Raw genomic sequence first — 15,531 nt, 5'->3', positions numbered from 1 at the left:
GTTGACGCAACGCCACACCATTCAGGACAGGCTCAACCCGGACTGGGATAGCCACGTCCGCAGGCAGAGGAAGGCCAGTTGTCGTGAGCTCATCCCCTGCCTGAAAATGGGTCTGGACGTAGGCATCCCTGCTGGTGCAAGATGATGCAGTGACAGGATCAGGGACAGGATTGCACACAGGCACCTCCGCGGCGACCTGTGCTGCCTCCTGTCCCTGGTCCTGCACTACACCACTAGCACCAGTGGAATCCCCACCTCCAGACCCCGTCTCTGTTGCTTGCACGGCCTCCTCCTCCACCAAACCCCCCACCAACCTGGATGACTCCGTGCCATCTTCCCCCCGTTGGGCCCTGTGGGGTCCCAGCTGCCCCTTCTGCTGCCGAGGAGTCCAACTCCAACCTCCGCCTCTTGGACCTCCCCCCGGCAGCTGCGGCCTGGGACGCGGCACCGGCCTCCTCACTCCCCGACGAGATCACAACCTGGGAGGGGAGCCGGGCCTTGCGTCTCCGGCTGGCGGTGGGATCCCCGCCGCTGTGCTCCACAGCACCTTCTCCGCCCTCTTCATCAGTTGACGCTGCAGACAGGGAGAAATACAACACAGGCATCAGGGCACTGTACAATGGACACATACACACATGACAGTTGTACATGAGTGGCATTGGCAAACCTCAGACATGCCATCATAATCCTCAACACACATGTCATTTCAACTTGCACACATGAGCCATACCACAGCCATATCACAACTGCCAGCACCATCCATACACATACAACAGCATGAGCAGGCAAAGGTGAGCCAGACATCACATGCAACACAGGGAGTGCACTACACATGTACACACACCACCACACTTGCATGCATGTGTACACCTCTGCCAACTGTCGCAGTGTTCAGATGGGCATCCATGTCACATCTGCCAATCAGGCTTCCACATCCCGCTGTCACATGCATCCATGTTGCATCACTGTTGCACCCTTGTCAAATACACACACAGGCACATGTACACAGTGCTGATACATGCAGCTGAAAACAACATACATGCGTGACATCACAAACATGCCTACTTACATACACATTCATCCAAACATGTGTGCCCACACAACTGCATTTGGCATGCAAGCCTACACACACAAGCACCATCCATGTCTCACACATGACAGCCCTCGCATGTGTTAGCCTTACGGCCCTGTACACCCCCACCCATACTCGGCCCCATACAAACAGATGTGCAACCTGCACACTACTGAAACATCACCACACGCACAGCTTACAATCAGGATGCATGTACACTTACTGCTCGACTCCAGACGGGTCTGCCTCTCAAGGACTTGGATGTGGAGCGCTGGGGATATGCGTTCCAGGACCCTCATCTGATCTTCCGACAAGTGGCCCCGGCGCCTCTTATCATCCGCTGCCTTCAAGAGGCACCGGGCCTTGTTGAGGGTCCTGGACCTGAAGTCCTCCCAGCGCTTCTTGACATGTTGGAAGCCGTGGACTGCCACCCCCTCCGCGTTGATGGCAGTCACGATGTCCATCCAGATCCGAGTCCGTCCTTCCATGTCGGCGCGCACACTTCCGAAGAGGGCATCATACTGCCCCAGGACTTGCTCCACAAGGACACCAACTTCCCTGGCACTGAAGCTGGTGCCCCTCTGCCTCTCTGGCCGGGGGTTGTCAGTGGTGCCAGATGTTGCAGTGCCCGACATGACAACCCCAGAGGCAGGAGTGGGTGGACAACTGGGTCCTGGGGCTGGGCTGTGGAGCGATGGAATCCCAGTCGGGAGTCTTCGGTTCCAGCAGGGCTGGTCACAGCAACAGCACCCCTGGCTGATGTGCAGGCAGCAAATGGCAGGGCACGTGGGCAGCAGGCAGTCAGGCAGCAGCAGATGGCAGGTGGGAGCATGCTCGGGGCTCTGGGGGGCAGTAATTCGGCATTCTGGGCAGGAGCGTGGTCTTCCGTGTGCTTACGCGTGGCCAGCTTGATACGGAGTGATTTGGCACATGAAAATTCTGCACGTCAGCGTGCAATTCGAGGAAAGGCCCTTAGCGCGTAAGCGCGTCTGCACGCATACGCAATTTCATTGGACAGAAGGCCCTTCAAGGGCAAGCGCTTCTGTGACGTGACGCGCGCAGGCGTGCATGGGCGTTTCAGCACACGTAAAAAACTGCACGTCTGCGTGTACTCCGAGGAAAGGGCCCATGCGCGTAAGTGACGTGACGCGCGCGGGCGTTTCTCACAGCACGGGTTAAATGTGAGCGGGGCCAGCAGTTCGCTGTACGTGCCTTTCGTGGAGACCGACGTGTGTTGCTGCTTCCTGTTGTTTCGCGCGCCATCACAACTTCACAGCTATCAAGGACGTATCTCTTCTTTTGGTGGGGGTATTGGCTACGCGTGTTTTTCTGCATCGTGCTAGTCAGACGGTGAGTCGCACACGCTCTTTTTCCCACTGCGGGTGCCCCTGTGTATCGCACCCATTTTCAATGTCATAGTAGCCTGCGTGTCCCACGCGTATGCGTTATTCGTGTTACTGGGTGCCACCGTGTACTGCGGGAGGTTGAATCCACGCACGTAGGCTGCAGGGTTGCGTGCACGGGTTTACTGCAGTTTTGGGGTACCTGAGCATTGCGTGACCCGTCACTACATCACCGGGATCACATACAGGCTTGCAGGTGCAGGGGGGCTGTTAACCCCAATTGCCCAGGCATTGTGGTGTACACCTCCCATTGGCGCTACTCCATCTGTGCCGGCACTACTACATCTGTGCCATGGTTGGGAGGACACCAAAGGTGAGGGGCGCCTCAGCTGGGCGTCCTCCTCGTGGCGGGCGTGGTCGGGGACATGGCCGTGGTGACCAGGGAGTAGGGGGACTCCAGGGTGTCCAGGGCAGCCACAGAGGGGGAAGAGGCAGGGGTGCGCCACTTGAGCACAATGTTGTGCCATGTGTCGGTGCAGTCATGCCACCACCCCCTGTGGTAGCGGGGGATGCAGCTTCTGCATCTGGCACTGGCGCCCGTGTGACCCGGCAGTCCTTGCCATCGACTGCCACGGGCCCAAGGGTAGTGGTAGCTGCAGGTGCAGCTGTGGACACCGCCACCCAGGCTCAGGGTCTGCCAGCGCAGGCTGCGTTGGCACTTGAGGAGCCCTTGGTAGATTTCCAACAGGCCAGGAGGGAAACCATAGGGGCAGGCCAGGCTGCTCAGACCAAGACACGTGTCCCTGGGGCAGTTATGTCATCTGCTGCCCCGACCAGCCGGGTGTTGGCAAGTGCAGGGGCAGATGCACCCAACAACATCCACTTGTGAGTCTGCCAACCAGGAACGTTGCGGTCAATGTCCCTGCCACAGCTGAGGTTGCTGCGCAGGGTCCATTAGAGGGCACCCAGCTGCCACTGACACAAGTCAGGCCTTTGGTCGTCCCTCCACCTGCCACTCCCTTGGCTCAATCCACCGAACCCACTTGCAATACTAGTCAGGGCGACATTAGCCAGCCAGGGTCTGCGCCACAGTCCAAGAGGAGGAAGGTTGCACCTGCAGCACAGGCTGGGACCCCACACACAGCCACAACCTCCTGCACGTCTAGGAAGAAGCCTTTCTGCAAGCAGGAACTGGACTTCCTCGTGGGCTACGTGCGGGGCCACAGCCGTGACATGCTAGTGGGTGCCAATAGTCAGACTACGGCTGCCCAACGTGACACCCACTGGAAGCATGTTGCGGAACATGTCAGTTCATTCGGCCATGAGGTGCGCACGGCGCAAGAGTGCAAAAAGCGGTGGAATTACATCAAACGCAGCACTAAGGCTAAGCATGCCTCTAATTACAACTTGACTCTGGTGACTGGCGGTGGGCCTGCACCAGAGGAGGAAGAGCTCACTCCGCATGAGGCACTCGTTGCGGAGTTCATACCACCTGAATTGGTCGAAGGAGTAGGAGAGATGCTGGACTTTGATGCCCAGTCCAGTGAGTGTTGATGTGTGTTGGTTGAGGACGTGTGTGTTTCACTTGTGGGATGTGTTGTGCATGATTGGCACTACATGTGACGTGTACATGGTTCTGATGTGTAAGTAATGCAATGCTTCCGTGATGCATGTCTCCTCTGCCTGCATGCGGGGACTCCATGTAGGCATGCTCCCTTGCCCCTCCTTCGCCACTCTGCACCCCAGTTCCACCTTTGCACTGGTCTGCTTCAATCTTGCCAATGTGTACTTTCCTGTTCATGCGTCCTGTGTGGATGCTAACTTCCAGCGTAGAATCTGCCAGACATATGCCGTGTGGTACAGCCTTAGTACTTGATGCAGGGTATCTCACTTGTACTGTGCATAGGTCAGATGTCCCGCAGGGACTTGAGTGCCCATTCATGCTCCATGTGCATTGCACGCATGCCCCTATGTGTCCTTGACTGGATGATCACTGTAATACAAGTCCTGGGTGACATACATTGCATGGCATCTCATCAGCCTTCCCATGTCAACTGTGGCTCAGTACTGCGTTGCACACATGTTTAGGGTCTGACAATCTGTGTGGCTCACAGGCCTCAGCCTGTTCAATGGCCAATGACTCTGTCCAACTGTTGTTGTGTCTTCTTCACACGTGGGCGGCCTCCAGAGTTTTCATCATGTGTCCTGCTTACTGTCCCATCATCATTTGCAGTGTTGTCACTTGAATCACATTAAGCTGTTGATGCCAGTCAACACTGCCTGTCAATACACAGGTGTATGGTCAGCCTTTTGATACCATGCTAGGCATCCCTGCTTTGGTACTGGGGTGGAGGGGTGCTTGGCTTCTAGATATGGTACACATTGAATGCACAATGCATGTGATGCCTGAATTTGACCTTGCACTGCCTTCACATTTCCTGGCACACACCATGGAGTCCTTGTACATGTAGGTAGTGAGTGGCGTACACATTTTCTGCACTGCATAGACCCACTTCCATGGAAACTGCCACCTTACAACAGGTCTGATCACAGAAGCAATTCAAAGTTGACCCAGCATGCATGCCAAGTTATATGTTGTGTGTCACATGTCTGCCTGATGCGTTTGTTGTCGGTGTGTATGTGTGTTGTGTGCTTCTGACATGTGTAGTGACCTTTTTTCTCTCTATTTTTCAGATGATGACGCAATGGAGGCAGAGGATGGTGTTGTCATGCCAGACACAGGGTTGTTACCACTACATCAACCCGGCACAGGTGGGGATCGTGGGGTGGTAGGCCACAAAAACCCCCAAGTGCTACAGCCCATCTTGTCTAAGTCCATGTGTCAGGGGTGAGTGATTCTGATGTGGACACTCCTCTGTCTGCGACACCTGCACTGAGGGATCAGACAGTCTTGGTTCCTCCGCCCGTGGTGGATCGGGACGCAGGGTCACCCTCCACACCAGTCACTGATGTGCCTGGGACATCATGTCGACGGGGGCATGTAGTCGTGCAGCCGCGGGTGGTGCCAACACAGCGAGGACCACCGGTCCTTGGGTCCCGCAGGGGTCAAGCCCAGCAACGCGGTCGCCGCGTGCAACCACAGTATACTGAGTGGGAGCAAGACATGACTGTCAATTCAGAACGGCAGTGGGCAGCAATGGAGAACATCGCTGAGAGCATGGAGCATGTGGCCCGATCTGTGCTCCCCCCTGCTAGGCAGGTGCTTCTCCAGCAGCAGGCGGCACTGTCCACGGCCCGCTCGCTCAGGCTGGGCATGGCGGCCTCAGACAGGGCACGCCAGGCTGAAATGTCGTCTCTGCGTCAAGCAATTGCTGCTCAAGCAGAGGCGCACATGGATGCCCTGAAGGAGGAGGTATGCTTCCCTCAAATCCACTCTGGGTGTCCTTATGATGTCCCAGAGGCAGCGGGCAGAGGAGAGGTTTGCACAGCTTGAGCGTACCATCTCGGCTGGGCTACAGGCTTGCCGGGAGGTGCAGCGGTTGTCCAGACTGGCCTTGCAGGAGGAACTCCGTGTTACACGTGCTACCTTGCAAGAGGTACGTCACATCGCCACACAAAACCAGGCTCACCCGTCCGGCAGACTTGCTACCGATGAGGGGCAAGCTGCAGCTAGGCATGGCCAGGCTCCTGTGCCACGTCCTCCTTTCCAGGATGAGCCAGACTCGGACGACCATCTATCTCCCACATAGGTCGGGCTGTGCAGGCGTTGAGCCCATGGAGGTTTTATTTTTTGGCTCAGCATCATCGCATGTGGGTGTTGAGCAGCACCCTGTACCTCCCCCCTCCTGGGTGCCTCCCCTCCCCCCCGGGTCGTATGTGGCCATTTTTGATTTTTATTTTAGTTTAGTTAGTTAAGTTTCTGTTTGATAGTTAGTTTAATTAGGTAATATAGGTTTTCCAGAGTTAGTGTAATTAGTTAATATAGTTTAAAATTGCTTGTCTATTGTGCTTTCATGTGACAGTGCGGTGCTTTGTGGCTTTTGAAGGCATCCACTGTCTGTTCCAGCTGGGCCCTTCAGGCTTGTCTTGTGTATGTGTTTGCTGCTTGGGGTCCTTGACTCACATATGCCACTCCTGCCTCCCTTATCCATGGGCTCGCAAGGATGGTTCGGTGTGACAACCTATTACACAAGGGCTTTGGACTGTCATATCTGTGGCATGTCTGGTGCTGTGTGACTTGTGTTGACACCCCTAGTGGGGATAATTGCGGTGTTATTGTCCACTGTTCAGCTTTGCTAGATGGGGTGTTTCATAATTAATGTGTACATTCATTGCTATGACTTGTGTAGTATGTTTCTTATCTTTACTGTACACGTGCTTGTTGCAATTCATGCCGTAGATAGTGTGTTCCACACTTTGGATGTGAAAGACGGACTCATGGTGTGATTTCTGATGTAAATCTCTGACATGGTCAAGTAATGAGATGCCTGAAGAGACACACACAGATGGCTTTAAAGCATTAATCATATGTTTCATGCCCTTTCTGCAGGGGGATGAGCCTCCAGAGCACCTTTGCCAGCAGACATGGCCCATTGGACGTCTGAATTCTGGACACGTTTGTTGGTGCCCACATGCACATGTGTGCACAAGCAGAGGCACAGCGATTGCAGACCTACATCCTAGAACTGCTGACGTGTTCCAAGGAACTCCAGGCAAGGTGAGCAGCACAGGGGGGCTACAACACAGCAAAGCTTGCACCAGGCGAGTTGCACATGCAGGCTTAGTCACAGCACTGAGGGTGAGCTTGGACGAATATTGGTGTTGAAGCACACAATGCAGCTCAGATGTGTTGGTGGACTGATGGCTGTTGATTGTAAGGTTGCCTGGGACACCTGCAGGGGAAGTGGCACATACCCTCCGGTACACCAAGGTCCATTGAGGCACTTGCATCAACCATGTAGCTTTCCGAGACATGGAAAGGGGCAGCTCACAGGGACATACAGCAAGGGACATACTCGGGTGCAGTGCATTTCATTTCCATGTACATTTTGATACATGCACTGCCAACTTTGTTTTGGTCATGGTGGAACACGACTTGTTCTGAAGTCACGCCTTGCTATATCGGTCTGTCTGCTTACCCAGGGAACATTGCATGTTGTGTGAATTGTGACACATTGGTGTTGCGTTTGCCACGCACCCACCGGCGGCTGACTTACTGCATTGACTGTGTATGACCCATCACAGGGGTAATGTTATATATGGGTACGAAGCATCTACACCAGATTGTCTGTTTGTAGAGTAGTTTGTTGCTATGGGGCATGATTGGTAGTATGTTTTTGTGTAATGGGCACGTACAGATTATTGACTGTGGCTCTCTTTGCAGCAGTGCAGTGCTCCTGTAACCGGACCTGAGAGTGTGCAGGCAGGAGGCCAGCACTCAAAACCAGAGCTAAGTGTCTTGTTGTTTTTCTTTCAAACTGCTTTGCATAGGCTTGCTGGGGGGTGCACTAATGCATGGATGAATGTGTAATTCAATTTGGTATGTTTTTTTTCCCCTAATCACCCAGAGTCCTATCCAATTTTAAACCCTGTACCCTCTACCCGGTGTTCCTGCTTCCCGTACCTATCCAAGCAACGTTCCCTAACCCTCTTTCCCCACTGGGGTTGCGTATGCCTGTGTAAGCCCCAAACTTGCTGGCGCCAAAACCCTAGAGGGGATGGTTGGTTCGTGCCACTCCGAAGCCTGGACTACAGAAGGCCATGACAATGATGTCCAAGTTTGTTTGGATTGTGTATGTGTTCATGCAGGTAGTACATTTTCGTGCATTCCCTACTTTCATGTGTCATTCCTCCTCCCCTCTCCTGCCACTCATTCCAGTTATCCAGTGTGCCAACACCTGTCCCGACTGCATATCCCTGACCCTCCTTCCCCACCAGGGTCTCAGAGACCTGTGTGAGTTTGACCTTGCAGGCACCCAGGACACGGTGGGGGTGGTTGGTTCGTGAGACTCCCGCGCCTGTACACGGGACCTGTGACAGTACACATCCGTTCATGGTGCATCATTCTATGTTATGTACCACACATGGTTCACATCCTGTTGTGACATTGTTTTACTGTGCTACCTTGGTTGTTACATCATTGTGGTAGTACTTGGCCTTTGTGAGGTACTGCTACGTCAAGTCATCTACTGGAGGCTGTTCTGGTTCATTGTTCTGCCTTGGATTTTGTGATTTTGCAAATGAGGGTGGACTCTGAGGGTGCAGGCACCTTTTTACACACAAGGTGGGAGATGGTGACGAAGGGGAAAGGTGATCCTGTGGCCAGGTGAAATTGAGGGTTGAAGGCTCCAGGACCCAGGTGCAGTTGTTCAGTGGGTCATGGTCATTTGTGAGCGGGGGGGTTGTTGTTGATAGTTGCCTTGCCCTGCAGTGTGATGGGAACCCTGACATTGTAGTGGTGGTATCCTATGTACATGTTGTGTTCTGCTGATCAATGCCTGTTCATGTGTTGTGTTTACCTTTCAGGTGTGAGGGGATAGTTGTGGTTTGACATGCTGGGGTGTACACATGGTGAATGTTCATATGTGATGTGTAGAGGACACAGATGGTCACTTGATTGCACATGCATATGTTCAGTGCATGTCCTTACTGACCCACACACTTGCACTATGATCCACTACATGTACAACTACCCTTGCATATCCACGTGTACACTGTTTGCCTTCTGGTGCCCACTGTGTCCCTGCAGCACATGTTCTGTGACAAATTATGGATCCTGTACATGCCTAATTTGCTTTTTGATGTGGTCTGTCGCTTAGATGTGATGCTCAGGGTGTGCATCACACAAAATGGCTGTTCACTGTGCTGTGCGCTGAGCAGTGTGTTGCAGGAGTTGGACACAGCACACAGAAGCTGCAGTGTTGATTTTGCAATGCACAATGTGCATGTAGACAGGCATTCATTGTTATGTTACGTCTACAACTCTTGTGATGCATTTGGAAATGACTTATTTTGGGTGGGAGGTTGTTGGTCAGTCATTTCATCTGATTCCATGTCAGGTATCATTGTCTGATGCCACTGTACATTTTTGACATGGCAATGTGTTCCTTATTGTTACTGTGTTGGTGTATGGGTATTGTTTGCCATGTCATGTTGTTGTTTGGGAGGGTTTGAGTGACATAACAGTGATGGCCATGGCCTGTTTTGCAGGTGTGTGTGATTCACACCTTGCATGTCAGGGTCATCCACTTCTCAAAGCAACTAGCTGGGGGTAGATCTCTCTCCGCGGCAGGGGCCTCCCTCTGGAACAGCCTTCCTGCCTCACTGGAACTTGAGGAGAACCATCTCTGGATCCGGAAGCACCTCAAGACCTTCCTCTTTGCTTCTGCTTTCTCTCTGCCTCTCCCTTGCAAAATTCTTCACTGGAACTGCACTGGATCTGCAACTGGGCCACTCTCCCCGACCTCAGTCCCTGGCCCAGCCACTCTCCACTTGCACTGCCTCCCTGGCAACCCCTGCACTGCGGGACTGTCTCTCTATCCCTACAGCCCCCCCTTCCCAGCACTTGTCTGCACTTACCTTTGCAGTTGCCACCAGCTGGCCTATTTATTTGTTTTTTAGTCTACTTACCCTGTACTGCACTCCCCCCTCCCCTTCCCCTTGCAGTTTTCCCTTACCCCTACCCCTGCACTTGCACAATCTAAATGACACCTGGCCTAGTAGTATCGTTGTCTGTCTTCCCTTGTTCCCCCCTCCCTGCCTCATCGCACCTTGAAATACTTGTGTATAGGCCATATCATGTCATATGTGTGCCTTTTGGTCACACAGGATAGCTTGTGTTTAAGTAGCTAGGGATGCAGACAATGTGGCACTTCCATGGCAACTATCTCAGGGTGGTAGGGTTGTGACAGTTGACTGTCTCTTTGTCATCATCGATTGTCACCTGGTATGTGCCAGGCCTGTGTGCACTCTGCAGGGTGCAAGCTGGGTCCGGGCTTCCTCGCCACGTGCCCTGTCCCCTCCCATGGGCAGCGCCTGTGCCTGTGGTTGGGGTTGTGGGGGCACCACCATGTCCACCGGTACGCCCTGCCGTGTTGCAATATTGTGCAGGACACATGCTGCCACAATGATCCTGCACACTACTGGGGGTGCATAGAGTAGCTGCCCGCCAGAGCGTTCAAGGGAGCGAAAACGTGACTTGAGCACTCCGAATGTGCGCTCCACTATGGCCCTGGTTGCAATATGGGCGGCGTTGTATCTTACCTGGGGTGGTGTGGTGGGGTTCCGGATTGGCGTCATCATGTGGTTGCTCAGAGGGTAGGCACTGTCCCCTGGGAGGTGTAAATGGTTGTGATTATTGGGGTTTGTGTATTTGTGTGTGTGTGTGTGACATGCATGCATGTGCAAGGGCATTTGTACTCACCTAGGAGCCAGGTGTCGCCATGCTGGCCAGCTTCCAGGGCCCGGCTCAGGGCGGACATTCTGTATATGAAACTGTCATGGGTGGAGCCAGGGTAGTTTGCATAGACAGAGGTGATGATTCCCTTTGCATCGCATACCACCTGTACATTGATGGAATGCCAGTGCTTGCGGTTTCAGTTGATGTGCTCAGTGGCCCTAGGTGGACGTAGGGCCACATGGGTGCAATCTATGGCACCGAGCACTTTGGGGAAGTGTGCCACCCTGAATAAATCCAGGACAACGGCCTGCATTTCTGCGGGTGTTCTGGGCATGTATATGTGCCTGCGGACTGAGGGGCGCGCTGTCATGATTGCCAGGACCTGGTGTAGGCAGCGTGACTGCGTGGCCTGTGAGACCCCCCCCACTATGGCAGTAGTCCGCTGAAATGACCCAGTGGCCAAAAAATGCAGGACATTGAGCACCTTCTCCAAGGGGCTCAATGCTTGGGAGCAAAGGGTGGGGGATGTAAGGTCATCTTCCCACTCCCTGACCAGGTCTAGGATGATATGGGGTGGAAACCTATACCTGCCGTAGACCTGGTCGTCAGGCATCCCAAAAAGGCTTGTCTGTGGTGCGAAAATGCATGCCCTGGCTATTCTCCTCCTCCTGCGGTGTCCCGCGATCAGTGCTGCGACAAATGAGGCATTCATCGTAGCTGTATATACGTGTTTGCTGTTTGCGCGCACTTTTATACTGTGAGCAGGGACGCTTCCGCCTGACATCGTGTGGCATACGCATTGACGCCTGTGTGCGTCTTTTGGCGTGCGCGGGTTTCCCGTATTCGAATCCATGAATACGGGTTGTTCGCGTGCGTGTGGGCGTTCCGTGTAGTTCCCTGCAGTACTTCCCCAGTTACGCCTTCTTTTGCATGCGTTATTCCCCATTCCGTGTGTTACACCCACTGTTCCGCACACTTTGGTTGTGTGCGCCGCGCTATGTGCGCTTTTGCTATGCGCTTAGCGCACGCCGTGTGTGCCCGCGTGCGCCATGGCAGGATTGGGCGCACGGACAGCGGGAAACACGCGCAGCATCTTCCTTGAATCGCACGTGTGCGCGTGCGCTGGGTTTATCACGCTTGCGCCAACTTGCGCCTGCTTGCGCTTGGATTTTCAGTGCACGTTTGCTCCATGAATCGACCCCTGAATATCTACGAACACTCCCATTACATGCACGCCCACCAGACATATGGGGACCATATGTCACGTACCTGCTTACAGCAGCAAAAGACTTTGATTCAGAAGAACAAACCGAATGAAATAATGGGCAAAACAGAAACTATCCCACAACGCTGCTATTTACGAACTATCCAAAAAGGGGAGCCAATGACCATAGAATACGAGGACTCAAAGGCGACACAAGGGAGGGAGGAAGGAGAGGGCGGGCCGAATGGCGCAAGGGGTATTGATGCACCCAATTGGTGCATGATTGTTTGTTGTTATGCATAAATCTAAAAATAAAGTAAAAAAAAAAAAAAAGAATACAACATCATAAATGATTACATATTCAAAAACCATACCGTGTTGTGTCACATGTCAGGTCAGGACGGAGGGATAAATTCACGCCATAGTCAATTGATAGAGAAAATGATTGGAGGAAAAATCTAATGCAAAGCCACGTATTAGAGATTTAGTAAATATTGCTGAATTATTGTGCTCATGTATTAAAACCCTGTTAAAAGGTCAATATTTGTGTTAAATAAAGTAGTCTTCATGCATATCCTGGTCAATGAGGACCCCTGGTGCATATAACCCTCTACTGATCATTACACACACATCTACATCAAAAGACACCTTGTGAAACCATCGTAGCCAGTCCAAAATGTTAGTATTCCAAAGAAATATAGATATAAATCCCTACTTCCATATCAGTGTTGTCATCAGTAGCATGCAATGCCAATAGAATGGGCTTACCCCATACGTAGTTCTCTATACCCTCTCAATTTGAGATTGGGTTGTGCAAAGTTGTCACTGTTGTCAAAGTTGTCGGCTGTTCATAAATTGAGAAATTAAAATTATTTTTTGTGAATCATCACTGAAATGGATCTTTTGGAGTGATACCGAATTTCTTTTTACCAATATTGAGTGACATTGGACTTGTATCAGGAAATTCTACTGATTTTTTGTGGTTTGAGCAGGAGATATCTTCCCGAACCATAATCTCTCTGTTGATTAGTTTCAAACTTTGTGGGAAGTTTGAGGGAATGGTATCACTCGCTGCCAACCTTTTCATTTAACCATTTAAGAGTGAAACTAGCGTACACACAATAGAGCGATCCCACAATCCCAATTAGTTACACGGACAATCACACTTCTGCTGTGTTCTGAGTGTAATGCTGAGTTAGAAACATTTCGAGACCTTTCTCAAAGGGAGCTAAGATTCTTGGATAGGCCCAGGATTGCGCGTCGATACAGGGAAGTGGATAGACCTGGACGTTTCCTGGCCCAGTTAATCCAAAGGGAGGCGGCAAGAGGCCTGATTACTTATATACACACTGATGATAAAACCAGGGTATGATTGGAAAGGGGTATAAACAAGGCATTTTGTTCCTTCTATGAAACTCTGTACTGCCCCAAAGGTGAGGCATCTGACACCGAAATTAGGGTCTACCTTAGCACGATTCCCACTTTTTTGTTATCTGCAGAGGCTTCAGTGGCCCTTGAAGTTCCCCTGACTGCTGAGGAAGTAGAACAAGCAATCAAGAAACTCCCCTCGGCAAAACACCTGGCCTCAATGGGCTGTTTGCAGAGTTCTACAAGGAGTTCCAGGATATCCTGGTCCCGCATTTACTTCGGATGTGAGCAGAGGCCTTGGATGGAGGAATCCTCCCAGAAATAGTGTGTGAAGCCATGATCACGGTTATGTTGAAGCCAGGCAGATTCCTGTAGATACCTAGGCATTAAGGTTCATACATCAGCAAAGAAGAAAATAGCCTTAAATTATATGGCGTACATGCAACATCTGGGGCCTAAAATGGAACGCTGGAGCAAGGTGCCGATGTCCTTGTTGGAGTGCCGCATGATAGTTAAAATGCTGATGCTTGCAAAGCTTTTATACTTTTTTAATAATATTCTGATTTGACTGACCAGGCTTTTTTACGAGAGCTGTATTCAATGTGCACATCTTTTGTGTGGGGGAACAGAGGGGTCAGCATGTGTTTGAAGGCCATGACCAGGCCCTGGGAGGAAGGAGCCCTCCGTTCTCTCAATTTTTAACTTTATTATTTGGCAGCGCAAGCACACTTTGCCTCCTACTGGGAAGATCACCATAAACCCCACCGCCACGTAGCACTCGAAAGGGCCGTGGCAGTTGCAGTCAAGCTGCGCCCTTTATTGTCCGGTTCTGTATGTGTATCTCAGGGACCTCTAGATTCACTGGCTGCTGCATGTCTGGCATGGGGGAAACTGCGGCGTATGTTAGGCTGGGAATGTACCAGCTGGATGGCCGCTGGCATTGTCACTATGGGATGCATGTATGTGCATGGTAATTGTATAGATTTGGAAGAATTCATAAACTACGTAGATGATTCCCACATACAGAGGCTACCCTACTTGTGGATCAGAACTGTGTTTAGGTTGAGGTGGCCGGAGTATCCATGTGAACCTGAGATAAACCTGCGGGAATGGTACAGTTACAGCACTACGGTCGGGGATTCCACATAGCGGGTGCCAGTGTTGTATGACCGACTGCTGAGTACACTGTCACATAGGGGCCCAGGCGTGATAAAGAAATGGGAGCAGGATTTATGCACTGAATTTACAGACAAACAGTAGGCTGCGATATGTGTGTTAACTAGGAAAATGCCATATAACTCTAAATTCCTCCTGATTCAATTCATGGTCCTGAATAGCCCACATTACTCCCCTGCTAGGATTGAGCAGTTTGGGGGCAACAGCTCTGGCAGGTACCCAGGTGTACAGACGAGGGGGTCAATCAATTTCATATGTTCTATGCCTGCCCCCATCTGTGAACCTACTGGTACAGGGTTTGCAATACACAGTTGGTAGTGACAGGCCATCCCAAGCCACTTTCTCAAGTTTCTATATGGTTGGGAATCACGAGCCGGCAGAGGAGAGGCGCAGGTTTCTTAATCTTGAACTCTTATTGGCTAAGAGGTTGATTTTGTTCAGCTGGAAGCAGCCTGGTGCCCCCTCGGTGCAAGTCTGGCTCAGTGACCTTGCATGGGCAAACGATATGGAAGAGCTGTATGGAACGTTGGATAATCCCTTTAGCGGACCCAAGTAGATCATCACGACATTCAGGAGAGCAGTTTGCGTGCCTCTAGCTGCTCTGAAGCCAGACTGATGGTAATGAAGACATCCAACAGATTTGGTGTGGAGATTAAGATGGGAGATCGCCAGATTTTCAGGATAGTACAATTACGGCGATTAAAAAATATCACCCAGTACTAAAACTGTGCTAATCCTGAGCCCCCATCAATGCGACTAGGAGGAGTGGGGATTGCGGGGGTGTCCCCCACTCACCTTAGTCGGTGTAATGGTGGTCAAGGGTTGTGAGGGTGTCCCCCGCTTCTATCAGATGGAAGTGGGGGACAATTAAAAAAAGAAAATTTCAAAACAAAACAGACTCTGTATCGCTGGTTTTGACCCACGTTAGTGGGTGAGAACTGACGCTGCAGAGATACGGGATAGACACACTAAGTGGGAAGGGGGGGCAGTAGGGTAATGCCAGCCACAG

This window comes from Ambystoma mexicanum, chromosome 6p (assembly GCF_040938575.1).
Source record: "Ambystoma mexicanum isolate Mex_15411 chromosome 6p, UKY_AmexF1_1, whole genome shotgun sequence".
In the NCBI taxonomy this organism is placed as follows: domain Eukaryota; kingdom Metazoa; phylum Chordata; class Amphibia; order Caudata; family Ambystomatidae; genus Ambystoma; species Ambystoma mexicanum.
The sequence above is the reverse complement of the archived record's forward strand: the minus strand, read 5'-3'. Positions refer to the sequence as shown.